Below are 13831 nucleotides of genomic sequence, written 5' to 3'. Positions count from 1 at the left end.
CTGTTAGAAATATCGGGAAACCCTCTTGAAGGGCGGCAGATCTGCATTTACCACGGACCTAAGGAAGCTTGGGATTCAGTTCCCCAGCAGAGCCCTTAAATCTGAATTTCCATCTATGGTGTGGGATTCTCTTTCTTAGAGAGGACCCCCCCTCCAATTTCAATAAAGCACAAGACCCCATGACACCTGGATCTGGCCTTGGGGAGATGAATGTCAGGTGGGAATGGAGAGTCCACTGTAGACAGTGCTGGGATTTTGTGGGGGGAAAGACTGAGCAGTGAAAGTGCCCCTGTAGGGCAGCAGGACATACTAGACTGAACTACGCCACTTCGGCATAAGGATTGTTTTGATGTGAAGACAACTGAGAAGAAGCAGATGCAAGAAAAGCTCCCTGCCCTCTCTCTGTCTGCCTAGAAGCAGGACATCCGTTTGCGAAGACGTCCCCCTCCCCTCTGAACCAGGAAGGACAGAAGTCAATCACCGGAGACAACGCCAGACTGTGATCAGCACCAGAGACAGCACCAGAGGGGTCTACCCACCAGACCTTACCAACCACCCCTGCCTTCCACTCCCTCATGCCCTGCCCTGCCCACAGTTTGCCTCCCTAGACTCAAAACCCTCTCCATGTGCCTTGTCACTTCTCCACAGATGTGTTGTTCTATTGCTAAGGTTTTATATGGGACTGAGTTCTAATCATCGGTTTGGTTACTCACCATTAAATGCTCCCGTGTGTGTGTGTGTGTGTGGGTGTGTTATTAAGCTCCTGTCTGCTTTTCTCTCCTCACTCTGTCTTCTGTTAACCTACTCTTCAGGCCCAGCCATGGAATCCAGGAGGGAGAGGGGCAAGGCCATTCACATCTTACAGCTTCCAGACTTGCAGTCTCGAAGACTCCAACCTTCTCAGGAAGAGGGAAGCATGCCGACTTATGACATCATTATGCTCCCTTAACCCTCGGTAGCACAACAGACAAGGTCCAGGTCAGTGCCTCTCCACCACCCTCTCCAGCAGGATCACCTGGGAAGACTTGGGGAGTCTCATGCACAGGTCCCACCCAGACCAAGCGAGTCAGAATTCCCATAGGTGGTGCTCCGTGTGTGTAGCGCACACAGTCATGGGGGGGGGTGTTATTCTTGCCAAATCATGGCATTTCCCAGAAGGTTTTAAGAATGCAGGTGCTTGGGCCACCTCCCTGCCCACACCAATCCAAATCCCTGAACTTGGATCAAGGTGCCTTTGTACAGAGACTTCCCAGGCCCTTAGGTGATTGGGAGGAATATCCAAATTGTGAATTATTGGTCTAAGCAAGTTGGACGTGAGGTGGGGTGAAGGGTGTATAAAAGGATGTTTAAAGGCGAAAGTGGGCAGAATAATTCGGGGAGGGCTTCTGAGAGCTCAGTCAGGCCAGTCTTTAAAGGAATAATGGGCTGTGTTGACAGAAGTGAGGGGAGGCTCTTTTTCCTAATAGTCAGGGACTGCTCAAATTAACATAACAATCAGGATAAAGGTTAATTGGATGAAACTCATGGTTTCATCACGGAGCAGAACACACCATTCTTCACTGAATGCTCTGACAGCTCAGCAGACGAGAGAAGATCACCATGAACGCCACCTTGAAACAGAACAGGGCACGGAGTGTAAACACTGATGGTGGGGCTGGGCTGTCAGGGAGTAATGGGAGAAAGTCTCTCTCTCACGCCGTGGTTCCGACAACTGGATGTAGATGTGGATGTATCCTTTTCCATCGAATAATGAAGAGCTAGTCTAGATCTTTTCCTCTGTCCTTGGACGAGAAGCCCCAGGAAGAAGCCCCAGCGGCTAGGGGGTCCTCAGCCGTGCAGACAAGAGGTCACCCAGAGTGCAAATCATGAATTTTGTGTTTACCCTCTGAGCGCAACAACTAATAGGAGATGCCACCTCGACAAGATTTTATTGTTTTGATCTGTAGAATTTTGGGACATCTTAGGTCCATGAATGGTGGACCCCTTCTGCCAGCCTGCTCAAGGTAGGAGGCCAAGATCAAGAAAGGGTTTCGATCTCAGGCCGCTGAAGAGTTCCTTTCCATGGGTGTTCTCTCGTCTCTCCTGCCTTCATCATTCACTATTCATTATTTTTTCTTTTAATAAGACAACTTGAGTATAAAAATCAAGAGAGGCCGTGAAAAATATATTTTGAACTAGAACACTTGAAGGAGAGGCTGAGAGCTCTTTGCTACGGCGGGTACTGATGTGGGTGGGGAGTCTGGGGTTACTGGGGTTTAACGGGCATCGGCGGAGGTGGAGAAAAGCGGGCTGTGAGGTGTCTGGCTGAGGCATTTCTGGGAGGAATGTTTCCCGGCTCTCATCCCACTTTCTCCCAGAGAAGGTACAAAAACAGTGATGCCTTTAAGAGCAATAAATAAATCTGCGGTGCTGACACAGACAATAATAAATAGGGCAAGAGGTCCTTCGCCATCTTGTGATGAGTCCCAGCTCAGGTCTGATAAAAAGCTGGTGGAAACTGCCATTGTTGTAGGAAATTAAGAAGGAGCTCATTAGCCGAGCAATTTAAGCCGTTCAGAGGAAGATGACGACGTCCCAGATTTAGGAGGCAAAGAATCTTGTGTTCTGTCCGCTCATTTTTCCTGATCCTTATCTGGTCTTGATAAAGAAATTCTGCAAGTGACTTATGGTGTGGGGACGATGACAGGGAATGATTTTCTCAGCACCGGTAAATGAATATGACCTATAAGAAAAATACTCCGGGTGATGTTTACTCGGGGAAATAAATCTCTCCCGCGCCCATCTTTCTTCTCCGTCTCGTCAGGGGAGAATTCACTTTCTGATCTCATTTTCCTCCCGTTTCCACCCACTCTTAACCTCTCCGGCTAGAAGTGAATGACAGGTGCACTGCCAGCCTCCGGCTTCACCCATTCCGACCGGAGTCTATCGTTTCTGAGAGCAAGCCTGCATTGGCCTGGAGGGTTGACTGTCTCCAGACGCCACGTGTCCCTCTGTCCTGGAGTGCGGGCAGGTGTGGCATCTCTGGGCTCTGAGAAGGTGCTCGCTGTGAGTCCCGTTCGAGTGGGGGTCCTCTCACGGCTCCGGGGGTCTGTCTGCGAGTCTCGCCCCCTGGCATCGCCATCAGGGTCCTTACAGAGTATGCCCAGCATCCAACCCACCGAGACTCAAGAATGCTCCTCCCTCCAGTGGCCCAAATCTCTCACTAATAAACCAAGGGGTGGCTTATTTCTCAAAACCTGTGTGATTTTTCGTGCTCCTCTTTGGAAATGGCCTCTGCAAGGCCATGTTGCACGGGTGAGTGTGAGCGCCCCAGGCTTCTGCGGTTGGCGTGTCTCTTCTTACGCAACGCCCAAGACAGGCGGGCTGTCCGTGGGGTGTCGGCACTGACTGGAAGCTTTCCACCTCTCCCTCATTTAACCACCACGCCTGTCGCGGCCTTGTTACCCCACACATGTCACTTCTGAGGACACTGAAGGAGAGGACAGTGAAAGAAGTTGCCCAAAGCCGCACAGAGTGCCAAGTCCTGCTTGGACGCACCTTGAGGCTCCCCCTTTCGGAACCGCCCCAGCCCCACCCCTCTTGTCTGGGGGAACTTGGGCTTCCCTCACCGAGGCCCAGATCCCCCACATGGATGACAGCAAAGCCATGGGCTCTGCCTGGGAAAGGCAGAGTCCAGGGGACAAGCTGACAAGGCTTTGAGAGCTCTAACTGCCCGGCTTTATTCACATGGAGTCGAGAAGAGGAAGCTTGCGTCCCATTTGGCCAATTTCCAGAACATTCTTCCTGCAATGTATATAGCATTCCCTCTAAAAATTACTCACCTGGGGCGTTCAATTTTTTTTTTTTTTTTGAGAGGTTGTCTGCATTGACTGCTCATTCTCCTAGTTTCCCACAGCTCGTCTGTGGGTAGAGTCAGACTTTTCAAAAACATTTTTCTTGGAGCCCATAAACACATTTGTAAATTGTGTGCGTTGTCCTCATGCAGTGGTGGTATCACACTATCTCCTCAGCACTTATCAGAGGGAAGTATAAGCAATGCTGGAAAATATTTTTATTTCCTCCCCACGGCAACAGTCAGACATTACCTGTTATGTTAACCCCGTCTCTTTCATCAGGATTTATGTGCATTCCTCCTGGAAGGTGGTTCCAAGTTTCTCTCTACCGGCATTTTCATGCATTCCTTGATCAGACAAATTCTGTGTCACATAAAAAAAGTCCTTTTGGGCTTAGCTACCAAAATATTTAGCCCTAAAATAAGTGCTCAATTTCAGAAGCAATATCTTTCTAGATGCCTGGGACGGATAAATCTTTCTCTGTTTTCTAACTTACAAAATAATAAATTAAAAAAATATACATTCACTTCTTTGTATTCTAAAAAAAAAAAATGAGTGTGTTTGTGGTAGAGTATTTGCAGGATGTAGAAAAGAAGAATGAGAGGAAAAGTAAGCTCCCACGCGTGGACACCCACGTCGCAGCTCTTCCCCCGTCGCCGTCCAAGCTCCCCGCGCCGCGCAGACATCCGGTTCACGCGTGGGGCGTGTTGGCGGGTGGGCTCTCGTTCCCACCACCACTTCTCGCAGCCCCGGCCCTCCACCTCACCCCCCTTTTCCTCTGCCCCTGCTCCGAGTTCAGTGGAAGCTCTAGTGTTTTCCTGGCTAACAGTAAGCCCTCGGCTCATCCTCTGGCTTCTATTTTTCCCTCTCTGTTTACCTTCTCCAGGACTTGAATCCCTCATTAGTCTCCCTCTTACACGTTTCTAGCCAAGTCCCTTCTCATCAGCATTGGAACATGAGGGGAGACTATTTCATCTTAAATACAATCCCTCGGACCCCACATTTTCTCCCGCTGTTACCCTAAGTCCCCTGCCACCTGCTGTCCCTCTTTTCCAAAGCTGCCTGCGCCATCCTGTCTCCTTCTAAGCCTCCAATCGTGGCTTAAACATCAGAACACTGGCTGTGGCTCTTGTCTGCGTTCGAGGCGCGCCGGCCAGAGCCCTCCACTGGTGGGAGCTGCTGCCAGAACTCAGCCTTGCTCGGGCAGAACCTGGCACTCTTCAGCGCTTGCTCCTTTTCAGAACCCCCCCTCACCCTCGCGGCTGGGGCAGTGATCCTTAGATGGGTGATTCCATCAACTCTTATGGCTCTAATTCCCGTTTATCTCACTGAGGACACCAGATCTAGACATCTATCCAGACAGCCCCTGAGTTACAGATGTGTGTGTCTCTGGACGTCAGGGTAGGCCACGGGGCTGCAGTAACAGACAGCAGAAGATCACCGAGTGTGTGTGACGGGCAGACAAGACTGCACACCCACACCATCTGCAGCAGCGGCCTCCAGATTCACGACAGCAATGGAAGATGGGACTGGATGCTCAAGCAAGATGTTTTAAGAGTCAAGGCGGATAGTGGCTGTTTTGAGCTGAATTGCGTTCCCCCTAGAATACATATGTTGAATTGTCATATGGTGAAGTCCTAACCCCCAATAATTCAATATGTCAGAGCATGACCATATGTGGAGGTAGGGTCTTTGAAGGGTCGTCTGGGTGGGCCTCAGTCCAGTCTGGCTGGTGGGAACGCTTTTCCTGGCTCACAGATGGATTTTCTTGCTGTAGGTGTTTCCTCCTCCTATGGGGACATCAGTCCTGTTGGATCAGGTCCCCACACTTAGGACCTTGTTTCAACTTGGTCACCTGCCAAATGACCCCATTTCCAGATACAGTCACACTGGGGGTTAGAGCTCCTATATGAATTCTAGGAGATACAATTGGTCCACAGATCCATCTGAAGATGGCCCACTGCCTACTATCTGAGCACAGGAAGGACTTCTCCGTGTAAGGGAAGCCTGAGTTCGTCATCCTGGGGCAGACGAACGGCAGGTATTTCTGTTGAGATGGTATGCATCTGCTAGCTTTCATAGTTATGCTGCCGTAACAAACATCCCCAAAGCTCAGCACTTGTGGGTAAGAATGCTAACTCCCCGTTGCATCAAATGGCTCTCTGCAGGCTGGCTTTCGTGTTTCCCCCACTCACACTGAGGAAGCTTCTCTGACCCAGAGACCGCATCTCAGCCCAGCACTGGGAACAAGGAGGCGAGGCAGAACCATGGGATGGCAGTTAAATTCTCCACCTGGACCTGCTTCATGTCCTGGCCTCATAGTTCATTGACAAAAGCACGTCACACGACCAAGCTTGGCATCAGTGGGGATATACTCATCTCTTCTCAAGGAAGGGGCATCAGGGGCCGGAGCCGCCGGCCCTGTGGAAACAGGTAGCAGTTACTTTGTATCAATAATTCAAGTTATCAAATACTGCATATGTATTTCTGGAAACTTGAATTCTAAAAAACTTTGGGGTAAGGGAGAGCGTGACTTATGGGAACAATGGGGTCCAGGGCAGATCAGCAAAAATCGATGCCATTTTGTAACCAGAGCATCGAAAAGTATACAAATCCTTAAAAACCACCCACACAGTCGGGGTGTCTGGATGGCTCAGTCAGTTAAGAGTCCGACTCTTGGTTTTGGCTCATGTCATGATCTCAGGTCATGGGATCAAGCCCCACGTCGGGCTCCCTGCTCAGTGGGGAATCTGCTTGGGATTTGCTTTCCCTCTGCCCCCACGGCCCCCTCTGTCTCTCCAAAAAAAAAAAAAAATCACTTACACAGCTGATATATATTGAATGTCTATTACATTAAATACTCAAGCAAATGCGGTGTTTGACCAAGGCTGTGAAGGTAATCTGACCGGAGGACGTGAGACAGGGACCAGGCTATGAGGATGTGGGCTCAGAATGTGCTGGGGCACTTCCTGGCTCTGTGCCACAGCCCAGGTGTTCATGGTCTTGTGCTTCTTAGGACACAACAGGTCAGCATCTTGCAGTAAGTGCTTCCCACTAGGCAGGCTCCGTGGCCGAAGCTGGGCCAGGGGAGAGGCCAGAGTGGACAGGCCAGTGGGTAGACAGGCCAGTGTTCTTGTTCTTGTTTCTTGGGGGCTGCTCCCAGCTGACAGGGGTCCCATCCAGCTGCTCTTACTGCTGAACGGTGCAGCGTGTGGTAGGCGTTACAGGAAAAACTCATCCTAACCAGACTGCCTTCCACAGTGTCCTGACTTGGCCTTCTCTGTCAGTAATCACTTATGGTCTGCTCGACAGATGCAGAAACACGTACTCTCCCCAAACAGAAGGCCGGCCTACTCCAGCTGATTCCCAAAGATGGCAAAAATGCGGCACATTGCCTGAGATCCTTGAAAACCAGATAATGGAAAAAACAAAAAATAACAGGGAAAGACCAACCTCTCTGGGTGGAGCCTGATTTGGGGCTGAGAGGCTTCCCTGGGTCTGAGCTCTGCCAGGTGTTGCAGATACTGGTGGCCTGTCCACTAGGAAGCTCACCATTCTTCCTGCAGGTAATGGTGTGCATTTATTGAGCACTTTCCATGTGCCCGGTGGTACATAGTACCACTATCAGACACAATTTATAACAGCTTCAGCATTTTTTCTTGTTTTATATAGGAGAACGTTGAAGCAAGGCAAATAACTTGGAATTTTAATTACTTCCCAGGAAATTAATAATAAGAGGAGGTGTGTATTCAGAAGTGGGCATGTCTATATTTCACTCACTGCCTGTGGCGGGCAGAGCCCCGAAAGGAGAGAGCCCCTTCAGACCAGAAGAAGAGGGAGTTGGAAGGGATTTGGCAGAAGTTGAGCTCACAGACATTGCAAGGGCAGGAAGAATTTGATAGAACACTGCTAGTTTTGAGATCCAGGGGTCACCTTGCAAGGGCTGTAGAGAGATTTCTAAGAGGAAGGGGTAGCCCCCGCAGGAGGAATGGATCCTACCCAAGCTTCTGGGTGACTCCTTGATTTCAGCCTTCTGAAACCCGGAGTGGGGAGAGCAGCTGAGCCCACCCAGACTTCTGTCTGGCCTCTGGAGCTGTGAGAGAGCAGGTATGCATAGATTTAAGCCATTAAAGTGTGTGATGATTTGTTAGAACAGAGATCACTAACTCACATAGTATCACTGCAAATGCTTCAGGAGAACAGTGGGCCACAGGACACCCCCAGCTCCAGGCTCCTCTCGGACCCCCTCCCTCTGCCTCCTCCGCCCTCTCTCTCCTTCCCTCTCTGCTTCTCATTCCTCCCCAGACACCTGGATGGTGCTTTGAGGAGAAGGAGTTGGGCACATGCGTTTCAACCTGTTCTCCTGTCTCTACTCTGGGATTTTTGTGTCTGCAGAGAGCAGCCACCTCATGCCCTGCAGAGGGATCCTGCAGATGTCAGTCTCTAAGAGGATGAATTCAGTTTCTTTGGTGGATGGTTAGCAAGCCCGTTGAGATGACAGATCTAAAGTTTTATCCTCAAATCTAACTATTACTAGTGATGAAACTAGCATATTTATTTCCATCTGTCTGACTTTTGCCTCTGACTCTCAATTAATTCAGAGCCTAGAAAAAACCAGGAGCTATTTATTAAAAAACCAGGAGCTATACCTCTGAAATCCAAACAGACCCATCTGGTCATGTCTTCTCCATGTACTCTGCATCATTTAAAATCCTTATAGTGACATTTACTGTCCTTCAGGGTCTGATGTGGTATGACTCTTTAGCCCAGCATTACGCAATAAAAATAGAATGTAAACTACAAGTATAATTTTAAATATTATGGTGACCACACGGAAGAGAAGTAAAAAGAAGCAGGTGGTATTAATTTTAATAATATATTTTACTTAACCCCATATATCTGAAATACTGCAGTTCCAGCATGTCAGCAACATAAAAATCGTTAATGAGATATTTTGCATTCTACTTTTTGTACTGAGTCTTTGAAAGTGGCGTGTATTTTATACCTACAATGCAACTCGATCTGGACCAGTCACAGTTCAGGTGGTCGGTCAGTAACCCAATGTGCCTAGAAGCTACCTCCTGGCACAGGTCCAGCATCATGTGGTCATTCCCACCTCCAACCCTACTCCCCAACAAGACCTGATCTCTCCTTTGCCCATTGCTCTATACTCTCTCCTGATTCTTGTTTCCTTGGTTGGAAACATTCTGCCACCTGTCTCCTATTTTGGATACTTCCTATTGATGATTTTGAGTCCAGATTCCTCTGGAAAGTCTCCCCTGACCCCCTCAGGTGGGTGATCAGTTGTCTTTGAGTGGCTAGAGGATCCCGTAACCATGTTCTCATGGGACGTGTTAAATTTTGCTCCATGAGGAGGTTCCACTTTCACTTTTCCTAGCCGAGGATGTGAAATGGCTTTATTTCTAATAAAACTTAAAGAAGTTTCCCAGATCAAACTGTTTTTTAAAGCCATTGAAGAGCTGAGGGTACAAAGAAACTTAAAAATAACTAAACTCCAGCGGACCAAATCCTTGCTAGGTGAACAAAAGTCCAGTCGGTAAAACAGAGCATCCAATCTGCCCAAGAGGGTCAGCTTTTGCCCAGGTGAGGAGAAAGTCAGCAAAGGTAGTCAGAACTCTGGTTGGCTTTGGATTCAAGTTCGGAGACACCCCAAACATTAAGATTTTATTCTTCCCTTGGGTAGTATTCTTCCATGAAAATGTTGCCAAGAAAGGAAGGGCTGGGGCCAGAGCAGGAGGATGAGCAAAACCTCCTGGTTTGGGGATGCAGTCTCCGCTCTGGGTTTTGGGTCCTCAAGGTTCTGAAGACTTGGAGCACCGCCATCTTGTGATCCTGCCACACCCAGGCCAGCAGCTTCCTGGCCCACTCGTCTCACAGAAGCCCACCCTCCAGGTTCAGAGACCAGAGGGCTTATAATTCTAAGGTCTAATAGTATCATAGCATTTGGTCATAAGGCCCTTTTGGAGAGAGAGAGCTCTGAATTCACCAACCAGTAACCAAAGCTTTAACAAGAGCTCCAGTCAATATCTGCTAAGACCACTCTCCACCCACTTGAATGGCTGAAATGAACACGGCGGACAATTCCAAGAACTCTCATAGATTGCTAAAGGGAGTGTAAAATGCTACTACCATCTGGAAAACTGTTCCGTCTACTTCATATGTGGTTAAATCTGCTGCAAGACCCAATGATTCTGCTGCTAGGTATCGCTACAAGAGAAATGGAAATGTATATCCAAAATATCGACTTCTACAGATGTCCAGAGCAGCTTTGTTCTCTGTAGCCAAAAACTGGAAATGATTCTAATGTCTATTTAGCATGAGAATGGGGAAGGGAAAAAGCAATGTGTTATATTCAGGAACTGAAACACCTCTCAGCAATAAAAAAGAATAAATTCCAGACACACAGAACTACATAGATGATCTCAAACACGTGATTTTGGGCAAAAGTACCCAAAGACAAAAGAGGACATGTGTGATTTTATTTATGAGAAATTTTAGAGCAGGAGAGCTCAGCTGTGATGGTGACCAGATCATAGGCTCTCTGGGGAGGGATCGGCTGAAAAGGGGTCCGAGTCATTGTTTCAGGGAGATGGAAATGTGCTCTACCTGGAAGAGAGCAGCGTTTGTCAGCGTGAATTCTTTGGTCAAACTCTTCAAACTGTGCACTTGAAATGGGTACATTTATGGTGCATAATACTGTATGTCTCTCAAGTTAATTTTTTTTAAAGATTTTTTTTTTTAATTTATCTGACAGAGATCACAAGCAGGCAGAGAGGCAGGCAGAGAGAGGGGAAAGCAGGCTCCCTGCAGAGCAGAGAGCCCGACGTGGGGCTCGATCCCAGGACCCTGGGATCATGACCTGAGCCGAAGGCAGAGGCTTAACCCACTGAGCCACCCAGGTGCCCCTCTCTCAAGTTAATTTTTAAAGGTGCATCATAACCCCTAGGCGAGGGTTTCCCAACTTCAGCGTTGTAGGCATTTTGTTCCATGTGAGGTTATCTTAGGAAGTTCCTCGGTCTCTGTCCATGAAGGGTCATTAACCCCCCACCCCATCCCAACCCCATGATGGTGATAGCCGATGAGCAATGACTGCATACTTCGCTGACCAGCCCCGGAGGGGAGGAAAATGACTGTCTGATACTCTCTGAAGTTTGCTTGTGAATTAAATTCACAAAAGATAGATTAGCAGAAAGAAAAAGAACCAACAGAAATTATGTACATGTGCAACATACACATATAGTGGAGAACTCAATGAGGTATAACTCAGAGGGACTAAGAGTTTGGGGCTTATCTATCATCTTAATAGGTGGAGGAAAGAGGGAAAAAGGAAAAAAAAAAGAAGTAACTTTTTTTTTTTTTTGAAAGATAAGTGGATTCCCAGGAGAATGAATGAGTAAGAAAGTGTGTCTACACAGGAATCAATGACTTTTCCCTATGCGTCAAAACCATGAAACTCCCCTGGAGAGGGGATTTGGGGTACGTTTTATTTGTGTCTTCCCTTCTGGAAATAGTTGCACCCTTAAGAGGAATTTATGGCAGCTTTATTCCCCCAAAGTTGCTGCTTTTAGTCAGGTAAGGAAAGCTCCAAGGAGGCTTTTGTTCTTACATCTTTTTAACATTAAACACCTCTAGTCTAGAACAAACTTTATACCAAACTGGTCTATTCTGGGTTACCATATTCCATTCTCTTTCATCTTCTCTGGTGCAAAACTGCCCTGCTGGTTGAAAACCACCCCACTCACTTAGCTCTTCCTCCTTAGCTTTTTCATTCATTGATTCCTTGATTCATTGAGCAAAGACTTGTTGAGTTCTGCCCCACATTGGGCATTGATATGAACATCTAGAGGAGCATCAGGGAACAGAAATATCCCTGTTCCCATGGATCTTTCATCCTGATGGACCTAAAAAGACACACTTTAAATAAGCATTTCCGTAGAATGGACAAAAGATAAAATTGAGCTGAAAAAGGAGGATTCGGAGTGCCAGAGATAGAACTTGGGTTGCCATTTTTAAGGCATCAAAAAGGGACAATTGACGAAAGGCATGAAGGAGGTGATCACATCAGCCATGCTTTATCTGGGGGTAGAGTGGCCCCAGAAGAGGGAAAGGAGTTGGTTCATACAAAACACTCTACATCAAGCCCTTGTCTCATATACTCAAGAGGATCTCAGAGTGCCTGGCACAAACTGAAGGAGGAGGAGAGATGTATGCAGCCAAGTCAGAGAAAACAAAGCAGGACAAGATCCTGAGGTTCTTGTGGGTCGTTCTAACGGACTGTGATTGCTGGCGCAGGGTGATAACAATGGGGTGGTGAGACGTGGTCAGATTTTGGATGTATGTTGAATGTAGAATTGATGGAATTTGCTGATAGGTTGAGTTAGTTCCCTAGGGGAGAGACAGAGTCTGTCTTGCTGACTTTGTGGTATGTATCACACAATTCCTGGTCTGTAGTACGGCATTCAATAGATCAATGGATGGACAGTTGGGCGGGTGGAGGTCTGGACTGTGGAAGGAAGGTTGAATGGAACGCTGTATTGAAGAATGGCTGGTGGTTGGATGATCGATAGGTAGGCAGATGGATAGATGGATGGACAGATGGTTGTACGGTCTGTACACTCTGAGATTTGTTATAATGATCCGATCACATTATGTATGAAGCCACAAGCACAGTGCCTGGTACTTCTTAGCCATTCAATGAATAAATGTTTTGTTCATTTTTATGTCTTAATGTTTCATTACTTTAATGATGACAAAGAATTTCACTCATTGAAAGGGACATGGGTCATTTTATTTCCAGACAAACTAAAATTAGTACCACTCTCTTCCCCGCCTGCAAAGAACCTTTATTCCAACAGAACAAACGGGTTCTGAGCAGAGCTGTGTTCCTCCTACTTCCGGATCAGCCACACAATCAAGGCACAGTTGCTAACTGCAGCCTAAATGTGGAAACTTCATGCCAGGTAATCAGTCAGGCAGTGGAAATATCACCGTTGGGGTTGGGCTCCCCGCCGGGTCCTGCTCCAGCGGTTATGAATAAGAGCATCAGGACTTGTTTTGGCTTGTAAAGTGAGCCCATTGGAAGTAGAAGCCACGGTTGCTCACGAAATCTAATAAATATAAGGCAGAATTCTGGAGTAGCATGTTGCTGCAGATAAGCTTGCTTTGAATAGAAATGTTCACAGCGTGTGATCAGAGTCCTCAGGACAGAGTTTACCCTGCAGCTGCTCCCTGCAACCTCAAGGACACCCACAGGACCCAGTCCAGCCCCGGTGTCTTCTCAGAGCAGGCAGGATGAACCCACAGCTCGGCGACACGATGCTTTGTCTTAAAAGTGGTGGTGGTTATCTTGTACACAGGATCCTGACTTTCAGGCATTTGCGTTGATTAATGTGTTCTCTTCTACATGACACCAGCGATTCATCCATTTGTAGAAAAAAATAATGTGCTTCTAAGGAGGACCGAGCGGTCTCTATCATGCCCTTCTGGGTTATCAGATTCTAGCCCTGACAATTATCTTTGCGCTATTTTGCAACCATTTGTAAATCGTGGTTAACTGATAGCAGGGGAAATGCTACGCGGCCAGGCCGTGGTTCACATCGACTTCCTCCCGCTTTGGAAAACAACAGCTGTGTCTGTATTTGCTGCTCATCTCCACATTCTTTCCTAGATGTAAAGTGATGCTGTTTGAGTTTTCCTTTGAACTCAATATAATGTCTGCCCAGTTCCTTCATGCCTTATGAGTAAATAAGATCTTCAACTAGTGTTCTTTGTTTATAAATGTATCCTTGTCATGATTTTATCTGTTTCTGAAAATGACTTTGTTACACATCTCGCAAATACTTAGTGAAGAGCAGGTGTGCCCCAAGAACTGTGCCGGGGACCAGGATTACAGGGACCAACTGTCCCTGCTCAGGAGGTGATGACGTTTCTCCACCGCGGTAGAGAAGACGGGCGGGGTGCTGCTAACTGTCTCACTA

The sequence above is a fragment of the Mustela nivalis genome (assembly GCF_964662115.1).
Source record: "Mustela nivalis genome assembly, chromosome: 10".
NCBI classification, from domain to species: domain Eukaryota; kingdom Metazoa; phylum Chordata; class Mammalia; order Carnivora; family Mustelidae; genus Mustela; species Mustela nivalis.
Note: the sequence above shows the minus strand (reverse complement) of the source record.